Source organism: Bufo bufo, chromosome 4 (assembly GCF_905171765.1).
Source record: "Bufo bufo chromosome 4, aBufBuf1.1, whole genome shotgun sequence".
Classification (NCBI taxonomy): Eukaryota; Metazoa; Chordata; class Amphibia; order Anura; family Bufonidae; genus Bufo; species Bufo bufo.
This window is the reverse complement of record NC_053392.1, coordinates 55,823,054-55,838,107: the sequence shown is the minus strand read 5'-3', so window position 1 is coordinate 55,838,107 and position 15,054 is coordinate 55,823,054. Positions and strand designations below refer to the sequence as shown.

Below are 15,054 nucleotides of genomic sequence, written 5' to 3'. Positions count from 1 at the left end.
CTTTTACGTAAATGTTCTGGTTCGGGTGCCGAAAAACCTAAAGTTCGGTACGAACCCGAACTTTACAGTTCGGGTTCGCTCAACTCTAGTCTTGACCTCTGTAGAAAACAATCACATTTATCTTTTGTGTCATCCCTTTCTCCTCATAGACTATAAACTCTAAGGAGAAGTGCGTGGTTAAAAACTAGTGTTGAATATCGGCACTTCGCTAATTCGCGAATATTTCGAATATAGTGGTATAAATTCGATATTTCGAATATTCATTTTTTTTTTTTATTGTTAGATTTTTTTCTTTCCCACTTCCCTAAAGTTGTTTTTACCTGTCCTTTGGATTCCTGGCTTCCTGGCTGCTACAGTCAGTGCCCGTTGCCGCTTCTGCCGACTTCCGTGCTCATGGAGCGTCCCTATCACCATGGGAGCGTCTCCATATACTAGAATGTACTGTCGGATTTGAGAATTACGTGAAAAATCGAAATTCGATTATTTCAAGTTATAATAATCGAATTTCGATTAAAACTTAGCACTGCTATATTTAATTCTAGCCTAATATGGAATATAGCAGTGCTAAGTTAAAATCGAAATTCGATTATTATAACTTGAATTAATCGAATTGCGATTTCAACTTGGACCTGGTTTACTATGGTTGGCTTGGTAGAATTAGCGAATATGACGAATGTATTCGTCATATTCCACAAAACGAATATAACGAATGTATTCGTCATATTCCACAAAACGAAGATAACGAAGTATTCTGCATCTTCGTTTTAGCTACCTATTCATCAACTTCGCTAATTCTAGCAATCATATAGGAAAGTTTACTATAGAGACAGCTAAGTTTCATTCGCTATGCGATTATATGACTGCTTTTTAAAAAAAAAAAAAAAATTGAATAATTATAATACCTGATAATTATTATAATTATTCTATTTATAAAAAAAAGCAAAGTAATATAATCGCATAGCGAATTAAACTTAGCTGTCTCTATAGTAAACTTTCCTATATGATTGCTAGAATTAGCGAAGTTGATGAATAGGTAGCTAAAACGAAGATGCAGAATACTTCGTTATCTTCGTTTTGTGGAATAAGACGAATACATTCGTTATATTCGTTTTGTGGAATAAGACGAATACATTCGTCATATTCGCTAACTCTACCAAGCCAACCATAGTAAACCAGGTCCAAGTTGAAATCGCAATTCGATTAATTCAAGTTATAATAATCGAATTTCGATTTTAACTTAGCACTGCTATACTCCATATTAGGCTAGAATTAAATATAGCAGTGCTAAGTTAAAATCGAAATTCGATTATTATAACTTGAAATAATCGAATTTCGATTTTTCACGTAATTCTCAAATCCGACAGTACATTCTAGTATATGGAGACGTTCCCATGGTGATGGGGACGCTCCATGAGCACGGAAGTCGGCAGAAGCGGCAACGGGCACTGACTGGAGCAGCCAGGAAGCCAGGAATCCAAAGGACAGGTAAGAACAACTTTAGGGAAGTGGGAAAGAAAAAAATATAACAATAAAAAAAATAAAAAATAAATTCAAGTTATAATAATCGAATTTCGATTTTAACTTAGCACTGCTATATTCCATATTAGGCTAGAATTAAATATAGCAGTGCTAAGTTAAAATCGAAATTCGATTATTATAACTTGAATTAATCGCATAGAGTAGAGTAGCCTTTAAGTTAAAATCGCAATACGCGATTATTTAAATCGCATATTAATCGCGATAGCAAGAATAATGATGAATATTCGATTTCGACGAATACAAAACGAATATTCTATCGAATATTCGCGAATTTCGTCGAAATCGAATATGGCACCTGCCGCTCATCACTATTAAAAACTTCTCCAGTCATAGAGGACACTTTTTATTTGCCGATGAGTTATTATTGAATAAACATGTTTCTAAAAATGGGTAATTGATTTATATTCAGAAGTGGCCAATATGCAGTGTTAACATCATTGCTACGGGAATAGGTGAGAGGGGAAGCCCAGTTCTTTCTTTAGGATCATGTCTGCAGCATCCGGTAGAAGAGTCGGTGGCGGTGGCCTGTGTTTCACCTTCCCCGGTCACTACTGGCTGGGCTCAGAACTGTTGACACCTCTACCGCCGCCACCGACTCTTCTACTGGCTGCGGCGGACATGATCCTAAAGAAAGAACTGGGCTTCCTGTCTGACATGGCGGACTTCCACAGCCTGATGGGCATCAAGCAGAAGAAGATTAGCAGTAGAGAAGGAAGATGTATTAGTGGTGTGATAAGCATGTATAACAGCATTGGCGGAGCACATCAGTACAGGGCACAGGTTACCGATGTGCTGTGCCAGAATTAGTTTGAGGGGAGCACAGGCAGGAACAGTGATCTGTGCTCCCTCCTGTGCAGGCTTCTTCAATGCAGCAGAAATCTGTACACCGTACAGTGCTGACAAGCAAGCGCTACACGGAAATTATGATTTTAAAAAGCAGTACAATCCAGGACTTTGGATCCTTTTTTAAGATGGAAAACAACATAATTAATTAATTAATTAATTAATAAATTAAAGAATTTTACATAAGTGATGTTGGGGCTATTTAGAACAGTTTAAGAGAAACTTGTGAAAAAGTTTAGTTACTCTTTAAAGAGGACCTTTCACTAGTTTAAAAACTAAAAACTAACTATATCAGTGGGCAGAGCGGCGCCCAGGGGCCCCTGCACTAACTAGTATGTCTGGGCGCCGCTCCGTTCTCCCGGTATAAGCTCCGGTGTCAGCAGCTCCCTCTGTTGTACTGGGCGGAGTTTTTGTATTAGGGTTGTCTCTTGCTGCAGCGCTGGCCAATCGTAGCGCACAGCTCATAGCCTGGGAGTCCCACGGAGCGGCGCCCAGACATACTAGTAAGTGCAGGGGGACCCCTGGGCGCCGCTCTGCCCACTGATATAGTTAGTTTTTAGTTTTTAAACTAGTGAAAGGTCCTCTTTAAGTTCACCGGTAGAACTAGATGTACAGTACAACTGGTTGTGGATGAAGTCAGAAAAATACCAACAAGACATTTTTTTGATAATCTTACCAGAGGTTCACTGCTAGCTTAGCGTCAATTATACAAAATGCTTTTATTTCAAGTGTCTTTTAAGCCAGAAGACATGGCTGGGAATTTCTTGACTTGGCCTGTACAAATGCATAAGGTCAAGGTGAATCAACAGCTAAGGGGTGGAGAGACTTATCCGGCAGTAAGTTTTAAAAGACAATTGGGCATTTTGATTGAAGTCTTTAGAAGTGGCATTAATAGAATCCTGGCTTGGCCAGTTTTTTGAAGTGTTATCGGAGGCCATTTGTGGAGTGCATAATTATTCTGATGTATTATTGTATACGGATAAAGTAGTCATGGATGAGGATATATTCCGATATCCTTTGATGTTAAATTTATTTATTTATGTTTGGAATACATCAATATATGCATTGCACTGTAATTGCTTAAAGGGGTGGTCCCATGAAAAATATTCTACAGTTTTCAAACCAGCACCTAGATCTGAATACTTTTTTAATTGCATGTAATTAAACATTTAGTATATCTCCTGAGTTATTCAATAAAATGTATCTGTTTAGCACCACATTTTTTTTTCTTGCTTTTCTGACCTGCTCACTGACAAGGTCGCACATGCTCACTTCCATCCTTCAACTGCCTCCTGAAATGTGATAGGTAGAGTATGGACACCCCCCTGAGCTACAGCAAAAAAGACGCTCTGTCCCTTGAGTTGCCAGCTTGATATAAATCTGGCAGAGCAATGAATTGGGAGATCTCTAGATCGATGTGAGGTATAGGGCTGGTTCTAGCTTTGTTAGAAAGAGATTGTCATGTACTATATGAGGTCTGATTTTCATTTTTTTACATTAATCACGGGATAACCCCTTTAATATTGTCCCTGCAATCTCCCTATAGTCAGGCTCTGAAGTTACCAGCTTCTCCCTCCACCCTGTGGAGGCTGCCATCTTTCTTGTTTGCTTGTGCAGTCCACATGTTTTGTTCAACCCTGCCAAAAAAATTAATCTTTTCCCCTACTGTTTTGTGCATAACTACAAGATTTCAGCTTGGAATAAACATCAGCTGGCTTCTTCACGCATGCCTGATCAGATAATTTGATCTGTCTGACAAAATTCAGGAGTCAGTAATGTAGAACTGTTCAATACAAAAAAGTACAGTCATACTGTCTCATGAACCTCACCAATACTTTAAGGGGTTCTTTCATCAGATACATTACAATAAAACCGTCTCACCTGAGACATGTTCTTGACAGTTAAACCTCATGGTCTTGGTCCCATCTTCCGAGGTGCCCGAATTGTTCTGAAAATTGATGTTTTACAATATGCAAATGAGCACCTAGAAGCAACGAGGATGATGCGGTTTCGCCTGGTTTCTCCCAGTTAATCTATTCATTGCTCTTCATGCTGTGTGCTCCATGTCTGTATAGCATGTGTGCTGAACAAGTTACTATGAGACTTCAAGGCCAGGTCTGAGTACATCTTTACTGCCTGGCCCTTTCAGTCAGTAATGAAGGAGCTACATAAAGGACAGTGAGCAGAGCCAAAAGGGAACAACGAGGGACAATGTCACCTAATTGTTCCAAGGGACTCATTTACATATTATGCAACATCAATGTTCTCAGGAATACAGGCACCAAGGATGATGGGAGCTAGACTATGATGTTCAAATGTCTACCACTCAGTAGTGGTAGTTTTATTGTGACGTGTCTGATGACAGAACCCCTTTAATAGACAGGTATCTGCTAGACTCACACTATTAGTTGGGTTTCCTCGATTGAAGTTATGAAAGATAAAAGAAATACACCAACATTACTGCATGCAAATTCATCGAGGCTCCTTATACCATTCTTTCTATTCCCACAGGGAATTTTTAGGTGCAAAATGGATTTGTTACTTATAGTCAAATTTTTAAAGGCAAGTATTGAGATTAAAATTCTGATTTAAAGAACACTGAGAAAAGAAAACAGTTATTAAAAAGGTTATCAGTGATCAAAATGTACAGATCAAATTTCACTGTTGACCCCAAAGATCCATAAAACATTAGACAATAACATCAAAATTGCCACATATCACCTTCAGTGATTGAAAATGAATCCTAGTTTTCAACAATTTTGGCCCATTTTAAAATAGATCAGATGTGAAGAATTATATACCCTATAGACCTCAGTTGGTAGCCAAAAGGTATAAAACCATTGATGATTAGTGATGAGCGGCAGGGGTCATATTCGAATTCGCGATATTTCGCAAATATTTAGTAGAATATTCGTCGAATATTTGCAAATTCGCGAATATTTCGAATATAGTGATATATATTCGTAATTTCGAATATTCGATTTTTTTTTTAATCAGTACACATGATCCCTCCCTGCTTCTACCTTGTGGGCCAATGAGAAGGCTGCAGTATATTTGACTAGGAGTAGTGTTGTTTGCGAATTTTCAAATTTTTATTGCGATTTTTTTCAACTTACGACTATTAGACAAAGAAGATTATAGCACTATATTAGCTAAATTGCTCTATATTCGGTTTTTTTCGAATATTTGCTATATTGCTATAACTTCGTTTTTTCGAATATTCGTAATATTCTAAGACAAGAATATATAGCAATATAGTGAATATTCGAAAAAAAACGAATTTAGAGCAATTTAGCTAATATAGTGCTATAATCTTTTTTTTTTTATAGTTGTAATTTTTTCCCAATCTGAACTTCAGATGAGACAAAGAAGATTATAGCACTATATTAGCAAAATTGCTCTAAATTTGTTTTTTTTTCGAATATTCACTATATTGCTATATATTCTTGTTTTAGAATATTACGAATATTCGGAAAAACAAAGTTATAGCAATATAGCAAATATAAAAAAAAAAAAGGAATATAGAGCAATTTAGCTAATATAGTGCTATAATCTTCTTTGTCTAATAGTTGTAAGTTGAAAAAAATCGCAATAAAAATTCGAAAATTCGCAAACAACACTATTCCTAGTCAAATATACTGCAGCCTTCTCATTGGCCCACAAGGTAGAAGCAGGGAGGGATCATGTGTACTTAATTAAAAAAAAAAAATTATATTCGAAATTACGAATATATATCACTATATTCGAAATATTCGCAAATTTTCGAAGTACCTATATTCGCGATAAAAATTTGAAATTCGAATATTCGTGATCAACACTATTGATGATTTACTGGTTAGAAGTCACTGTGCTCCACGATTATCAAAATTTAATTTTGGATTAATATGTGTATGAACATTCTTCTGTCTGTGACCTCATGGTACAGGCTAACTCTCCTTTAGGGATTCCACTAGAGCAGGGATGCTCAACCTGCGGCCCTCCAGCTGTTATAAAAACTATAACTCCCACCATGCCCTGCTGTAAGCTGTTCGGGCATGCTGGGAGTTGTAGTTTTGCAACAGCTGGAGGGCCGCAGGTTGAGCATGCCTGCACTAGAGGTAAGTGTTACAAAAATTCTCTAATTTATTGATTGTAGTATTTTAAGGGTTGTTTTTTTTATACTACATGTCTCTGTGGTTGCATCTATATTGTTATGAACACAACTAGATTTTAGGAACACATGATGAGCATTAGAGCAGCCCAGGGATGAATTGGCCATAGACTTTACAGGGAAATTTTCTGGCGGGCCGATTCCTAGGGGGCCGCCCAAGCCTCCATCTCTGCTGCTGGATGGGTACATAATAAGCTATTAGGGTAATTAACTCTGTGAGAATCGGGTATTCATGTATTCGGCCAGCAACATGCCCTCCTGAATTCAACTATGTCGAACATCTCAACTCTCATCCCAAGCTCCCTGCTCCATATCTTAATCAGAGACAACTGGAGGAGGACAGAATATAGTTGCTGTTGATGGCCAACTCAGAGGGACAGCTTTTGGGGCAGTTTGTTGCCCAGCACTGTGGTATGTGGTATTTTGCACTATGGTATTGCTGATCCCCTACTTTTGTTTCCCCGCCTCTTGTCAACTTAGACCCTCCTACAATATGGGGCCACTTTTTTTTGCAGGGCCACTTTAGGTTCCCAATCTGCCCCTGGAGGAGCCACAAAGATTGATTGATCAGAATAAAATTAACAAACTGAAAGACATTTCATGACAAACTTTTTTTTGTGGGAATTTTTTTTCCCTGTGCATTATATGTCACAGAACACAACTGCAGTACCCCAGTAGGGTACTGCAAATGGTTGATTCTGTCTAAAAGCACTTAACCTACTGTTACCTAGTGAAATGTTCTGATTTATGGTTCTAATACTGGTTATCTGGGTTAATGTATGCCCAATGGTAAGTGTAAAGTATAGGCAACTAAGAGGTTAAACCCATGTTTACTCATCAGGTTGCTATTGCAATGGACCAGGTCTGCCCCCTAGTTATTGAGTTTCAGTGTTTGCAGAGGTAGTAGACAGGCCTCAGATTCCAGAGGTTTGCTACAGATGTAGTAGAGTTAACACTCATGATTTATGAGACGTGTTATCTAAAGCAAACACCTCCAATTGCTTTTCAATGGCTTTTGTTTCAAGATAACACGATGAGTTAAGAAATTTGAGTTAAGAGTTTGAGTGTTAACCCTGCTACATCTGTATCTCTGAGACTTCAACTGCCAAAGAACAACATCTACACCAAAGTATTCCTGAGAGAAGGAGAACAGACATTCTGAGAAGGTCTAGAACCTGCAAGACCATGCAGGATAACCTCAGTAAGGCACACACTGTTTATGGCATGGAACTTGACTGCTGTGAAAGGAAAATCTGGCTCAGGCACCTACAAAGCTGTGACCCAGATGCTAAAGGAAATTTGTCACCAAACATTTTATCAGGCAGTTCAAACCATCTCCTTTTTTCTAATCTGTTTTTATTTTCTGATTACAGACTTATTTATTCTATTTCCTGAACAGGACTATGGGGGCAGCCATCTTGCCCGAGCTGTTCTTAACAGCATTTAGAAAGCATAAAGATCATTGCTTTACGGCAGCTCCATGGTCCATAGATACAGTGGTCTGAAGGGGACCTCATTGACTTCTAGGGTACAATTATATAGACATGCTTTGTGACCTTTGCAGAGGGAATTGTACAAGGAAAGAATAGATAAGATTTGACAATCTTCTATTGTGAATGGTGGATCCTGTCTTATCTGTCATTCTAATCCTGCCTGTAATGATATCACCTCTGTATGTTGATAAGCAGGCAACTGCAGTCAAGTAATCTGTACAAACCAAGAAGTGGCGCCCATTATTATTCTTAGTAGTCAGTGGGAAAACTGCAGGATTTTATGGTTTTTGTTTTAATATACAGGGTGGGCCATTTAAATGGATACACCTTAATAAAATGGGAATGGTTGGTGATATTGACTTACTGTTTGTGGCACATTAGTATATGTGAGGGGGAAAACTTTTCAAGATGGGTGGTGACCATGGCGGCCATTTTGAAGTTGGCCATTTTGAATCCAATTATTGTTTTTTCAATAGGAAGAGGGTCATGTGACACATCAAACTTATTGGGAATTTCACAAGAAAAACAATGGTGTGCTTGGTTTTAACGTAACTTTATTCTTTCATGATTTATTTACAAGTTTCTGATCACTTACAAAATGTGTTTAATGTGCTGCCCATTGTGTTGGATTGTCAATGCAACCCTCTTCTACCACTCTTCACACACTGATAGCAACACCGCAGGAGAAATGCTAGCACAGGCTTCCAGTATCCGTAGTTTCAGGTGCTGCACATCTCGTATCATCTGAAGGCAATCGTCTATGCTGTGAAGATACGAGATGTGCAGCACCTGAAACTACGGATATTGGAAGCCTTTGCTAGCATTTCTCCTGCGGTGTTGCTATCAGTGTGTGAAGAGTGGGAGAAGAGGGTTGCATTGACAATCCAACACAATGGGCAGCACATTGAACACATTTTATAAGTGGTCAGAAACTTGTAAATAACTCATGAAAGAAAAAAGTTACGTTAAAACCAAGCACACCATTGTTTTTCGTGTGAAATTCCCAATAAGTTTGATGTGTCACATGACCCTCTTCCTATTAAAAAAAAAAGTTGAATTCAAAATGGCCGACTTCAAAATGGCCGCCATGGTCACCACCCATCTTGAAAAGTTTCCCCCCTCACATATACTAATGTGCCACAAACAGGAAGTTAATATCACCAACCATTCCCATTTTATTAAGGTGTATTCATATAAATGGCCCTGTAGATATTGACATGGAAAATTAAAAATAACCGTCAAAAATTCTTTCAAAATATGTGAAACATAAAAACGTGATTTAAATAATTTTCGGATGAATCATTCCCTTTAAACTGCACAGGCATTACTGTACATAGTGAACATACAGTATCTCCTCACATACCTTGTCACGTATTGCAATGCATGCAGTCATGGCAACTATATCTCCAATCTGTACCTTATTTCATGTCTTACCCTTTGCCACACGTATGTGTAAATTCTAGCCTTTAGTTACTTTACATTACTCCTCAGAACCTAATCCCCAATAGTATACCTCAGTGCTAGCATCATATTTGTACCGATTCTGGCTTGTGAATGGCGCAAGCCTAAGCCTTACCTCAGCTGAGCATACGATGGCGCTATATAAATACAAGTGATTGGTATAATTGTCCTATTCTCTACTCACTTGCCAACCTGCATAATTTTGGAGAAACCTATGAAATACAGTCCAGGAGGCAGGTCATATTTCATAAGCTTATTTTTTTTAAAATACAGCATGCTCTGGGTATGGGATTTTTTTGGTTGTCAGGGCATTTAGGCTACGTCTACACGACGACAATAGGTCGCGCGACAGATAGGGCACAACTACACTGCAACATTTGTAGCGCAACATTTTGTTGCACCAATGTCGCGCAACAATTTTTAGAATGTCGGTCTATGGTGTCGCACTGCAACATGCTGCGACTGCGACGCAACAGTCACAGAAAAATCCATCTCGACCTATTGTGGTCGTGTAGACGTCGCGCGACATTAGCGCGACAAATGTCGTCGTGTAGACGTAGCCTTAAAAATGTTTTAAAATGTTTGTGTGAAAGAGTCGGCCTTAAAGGACTACAAAGGGTATAAGAGCAGAAGTTACCGTGCAGTGTAGAGGACACAGCCGCTTCCCTCCTCTGCCTCGCGCTGAATGAACTGGGTGTTGTCAGCACTGGGAGAATATTTAAACCATATGATGACTTCACCTGTGGAATTTGGTCTATTCTCATTGTATGTAACTGCATAGAAATGGTAATCTCTAAGATTTACTATTCTTGGAAAGTTTTTAATGGTGATTGAATAATCAATGGTCTTTCTAAATGATTGCATCAGTTCTTTCCCCTTTCTCATTTAGTTTCATGACATTTTGAAGGCAACCGTTGCTCAGTTCCGTGGCCGCTCAAAAAAAATAGAACATGTCCTATACTTGTCCGTTTTTTGCGGACAAGAATAGGCATTTCTACAATGGGCCGCCCGTTCCGCAAATTGCAGAAGGCACACGGGCGGCTTCCTTTTTTGGCGGATCCGCGGTTTGCGGACCACAAAAAACCGAACGGTCGTGTGCATGAGGCCTAACTTTGGTGGATCCACCTCCAACGGAGGGGTTTATTAACCCTTAGGATACCGCAGTTTTTTTTTCGTTTTTGCGTTTTCATTTTTCTTCCCTATTTTCCATGAGCCATAACTTTTTTATATTTCTAGTCACATAACTGTATGAGAGCTTATTTTTTTAAATGCAGTGGGAAGCTGGGAAAAAATTCCAAATAGGGTGGAATTGGAAAAAAAACGGCATTTAGTTTACGGCAAAACTGACCCATGCCCTTCATTCTCTGGGTCAGTATGGTTACAACTATACCCATATGTATCGGTTTTTTATGTGTAAATAGTGTAGAAATAAATGTAAACTTTGAGAATAATTTATTTTTTTTTACATCACCATATTCTGACCTCCATAACTTTTTTATACTTATGTCTACTGAGCTGTTTAGGGGCTCATTTTTTGCGGGACAATTCATTATTTTCATTGATGCCATTTTGGAGTGTGCATGGCTTTTGGATCACATTTTATTTCATTTGGATGAGAGAAGCAATGAAAAAATGGCATATCGGCCATTTTGACCCTTTTTTCCGTCACGCTATTCGCCGTATTGGATTTTTACTTTTTTTTTATATATTAGGGGCGTTTTCAATCGCGTTGATATCCAGGATGTTTATATTTATTGTTATTTATTTATTTTATTTTTTTATCGGAAAGGGGTGTGATTTAAACTTTTATATTTTTTTATTTTTTAGATATATATATATATTTTTTTAATCATCATTTTAAGGCTCATAAATGATGATTAAATTATGTTTTTGAATTTTTCATTTTGACCTATAAGCAATTTAAAAAAATTACAATTTCTTTGCATTTTGCTCATTCTTATGTTGGCCTGCCATCGGGTGGCCAAAATAAGAATTGCAGCATTAATGCTTTGAATTTCTTCATAGAGATTCAGAGCATTCAGCGCATGTACTGAAGTCCCGATTGGCCGCACGCGGCTTCAGTTTTGCGCATTCAGGTGCCGTGATCTCACTTGATCACGGCATCTCAAGCATTTAATTACCGTGATCGGCATTATTGCCGATTGCGTTAATTAGCAGCAGGTCTCTGCTGTTTGAAACAGCAGAGACTTGCCGGCCATGACCCCCGCTGCATGCGCTAGCGTGCTTCATGCTTGCACAGCGCTACCAGCATTGTACATGTACGGTGCTGGTAGCGAAATTGTTAAGACTGATGTCTAAGGTTACTTTTACATTTCGCATTTGGTGCGGCTCCTTCATGGATCTGCACAAACGCATCCGTTCAGATAATACAACCGCATGCATCCGTTCAGAACAGATCAGTTTGTATTATCTGTAACATAGCCAAAACGGATCCGTCTTGAACACCATTGAAAGTCAATGGAGGACGGATCTGTTTTCTATTGTGCCAGATTGTGTCAGTGAAAACGGATCCGTCCCCATTGACTTACATTGTGTGTCAGGATGGATCCGTTTGGCTCAGTTTCATCAGACGGACACCAAAACGCTGCAGGCACCTAGTGGCCTGATCCATTTTGGACCGATTGTGAGAGCCCTGAAACGGATGTCACAAACAGAACCAAAACGCCGGTGTGAAAGTAGCCTAAAACGCTGCTCTAAATAAATGACCCCCTAAATGTATGATCACTCTTTTTCCCATCCTTTCCAGTTTTCACTAGGTCTCAAAGTCCAAGGTAGCATCGGAGAACCAGAGGACTCTTCACTAGACCCAGATTCTGAATCAAAGTTCAACCCATTTGAAGCTGATTTGAAGTCATTCACTGGTTGGGACACTTCTTTTCTGTATTAATATTTTAGTAATAATGTCCTAAAGGGGTTTTTCAAGATTTTGTAACTGATGATATATCCTCAGTCTATATCTCCAGTATCTGATTAGTGGAGATCCTACACCTGAGACCAGGGCCGGCTCCAGGTTCATGTGGGCCCTTAGGTGATAAATCTCAGTGGGCCCCCTTGTGGCATTTGTGAAATGTCACCACGGCATATGAGAGTTTTAAAAAAACGGAAGCGCGGGCTTCCTGCTCAGACGCGCCTTCCCCCAGCGAAGATCATGGAAAGCACCCTGTTCTAAAAATGAGCTGCAGCCTGTACTAGGCTTCCAGGCTCATTGTTAGTATATCCCAGTTCAGGCCACTAGGTGGCAGCACCAAACTGTGATATAGTGATTTCTATAGAGAATAATGGAGCAATTTCCATTAGGCTACATGCACACGACTGTTGTGTGTTTTGCGGTCCGCAAAACACGGATGGCGTCTGTGTGCGTTCTGAAATTTGCAGAATGGCATGGACAGCCTTTAATATAACTGCCTATTCTTGTCCGCAATCTTTGTACCCCATATACCACACCATACCATAATTTTTTTTTGTTCCAACAGTCTTGGAGGGATCTATCCAATGTGGGTTAGTGTCAGACCAATAGCGGTGGTTTTGTTTGTTAACTTCACTTCACCATTCACATAAAAGTTTGCCTCATCACTGAACAAAATCTTCTGCGTAAACTGAGGGTCCTGTTCCAATTTTTGTTTTGCCCATTCTGCAAATTCAGTGCGCCGATCTGGGTCATCCTCGTTGAGATGTTGCAGTAGCTGGAGTTTGTAAGGGTGCCATTTGTGAGTAGCTAATATCCGCCGAAGGGATGTTGGACTAATGCCACTCTCCAGTGACATGCGGCGAGTGCTACGCTGTGAGCTCTTGCTGAATGAAGCTAGGACAGCCACTGATGTTTCTTCATTAGAGACAGATTTCATGCGTCCACATTTTGGCAAATCCAACACTGAACCAGTTTCACGAAACTTAGCAAGCAGTTTGCTAACTGTAGCATGGGAGATGGGTGGTTTCGTAGGGTGTCTTGCATTGAAATCTGCTGCAATGACCCGGTTACTGCGTTCACCAGACATCAACACAATTTCTATCCGCTCCTCACGTGTTAACCTCGGCGACATGTCAATGGCTGTAAACAAAGAGAAACTTGTAAATAACTCATGAAATAAAGAAGTTACGTTAAAACCAAGCACACCATTGTTTTTCTTGTGAAATTCTTAATAAGTTTGATGTGTCACATGATCCTCTTCCTATTGAAAAAAACAAAAGTTGGATTCAAAATGGCCGACTTTAAAATGGCCGCCATGGTCACCACCCATCTTGAAAAGTTTCCCCCCTCACATATACTAATGTGCCACAAACAGGAAGTTAATATCACCAACCATTCCTATTTTATTAAGGTGTATCCATATAAATGGCCCAGCCTGTATATATTATTTTTATTTATTTTTTATTTTTATTTTTTTGTAATTATACATTTATTTTGTGCCATACATTTTTTTTATAATTACTAAAAAAAATATATATAAAATTATACTTCTGCTGTAGAGGAATACCTAATACATGAGAACTTACTATGAGGTTTTTCTAGCAGTTTTGCATTGAGCTTCATAGCTCAGTGGTTAAGGTTCTTGACTCTAATGTTGATGGTTGTGAGTTCAAATCCCAGCAGAAACATTTCATAAATAGAGGCTAAGTTAGACTTAAATACAAATAATGCTTGGGGATACCCCCTTCATGTTTATAGCATAGAACAGGGACTCCTAAGCTGGGAACTAAAGTCCTGGGGGATTCCCTGTACAGCGATCTTCAGCATAGACCTGAGTGGGCCCCCTAGGAGCAGTGGGCCCTGCCTGAGATCTTCACTGATTAGCTGTTTGAGGAGGCACCAGTGCTCACAGTAGCACCATGGCATTCCCGCATGTGGTCACATGGCCTCTGCGCAGCTCAGTCCCATAGAAGTGAATGGTGGCTGAGCTGTGATACCAAAATATACGGCGGTGAGCAGAGAGATGGTTGTATTGCTACTGCTAGCTCTGGTGTACTCTCAAACAGTGTCAGACCCCCCCTCCCCCCCACTGATAAGATGGAAAAAAAAAACTTTAATGATAAATTGGCGGTACACAATAATAACAGCTAAATATCACATTTACCTTTTATGTAAAATATGATTTATTTCCTTTAAACTTTGTGTTAAGCTACTAACAAAAAAGCAAGAATGCTATTATTTGTTTAACCACAGGTATTTGCTGTTTCTTTAGTTGTGCAAACCCAGAAAAGTATCTCTTAGAGAAAAAGAGAAAGGCGTCTCATATGACTAAAGTCCTCAGTCCTCACCCTATTAGTCAAGTGCCAAGCGAGGATCTTTGAATGAGTCAAGTGATGGAGCAGTAGATGTTCTCTTTAAAGCTGTCATCTACACTATGCTGTCCTTTTCAAGGACAAATCTGGCCTATTATTAGCTCAAACAGCACAAAAATATTGTGTGTGCGGCTAACAGGAGGCTTATAGGAGTGAACAAGGAGATTGATCCCCATTTTGGTTTTATTATACACTTTTAAGAACAAATGGTTTTACAATTTTTGATTTCTTTATCTTTTCTACCACAAACACAATAAGTTTGGCATA

General features: G+C 39.1%; 1 protein-coding gene across 1 annotated transcript in view; it reads right to left on the bottom strand.

The window, feature by feature from the left end:
• The window catches only part of LOC120998977 (cytochrome P450 2K1-like), a 78,419-nt gene extending 68,254 nt beyond the window's left edge, over positions 1–10,165 (bottom strand). The window contains exon 1 of the mRNA XM_040429854.1: positions 10,124–10,165. The gene's annotated coding sequence lies outside the window, so the exon portion shown is untranslated. The remainder of the gene's footprint in view (positions 1–10,123) is intronic.
• Between the last annotated feature and the right edge of the window lie 4,889 nt (positions 10,166–15,054).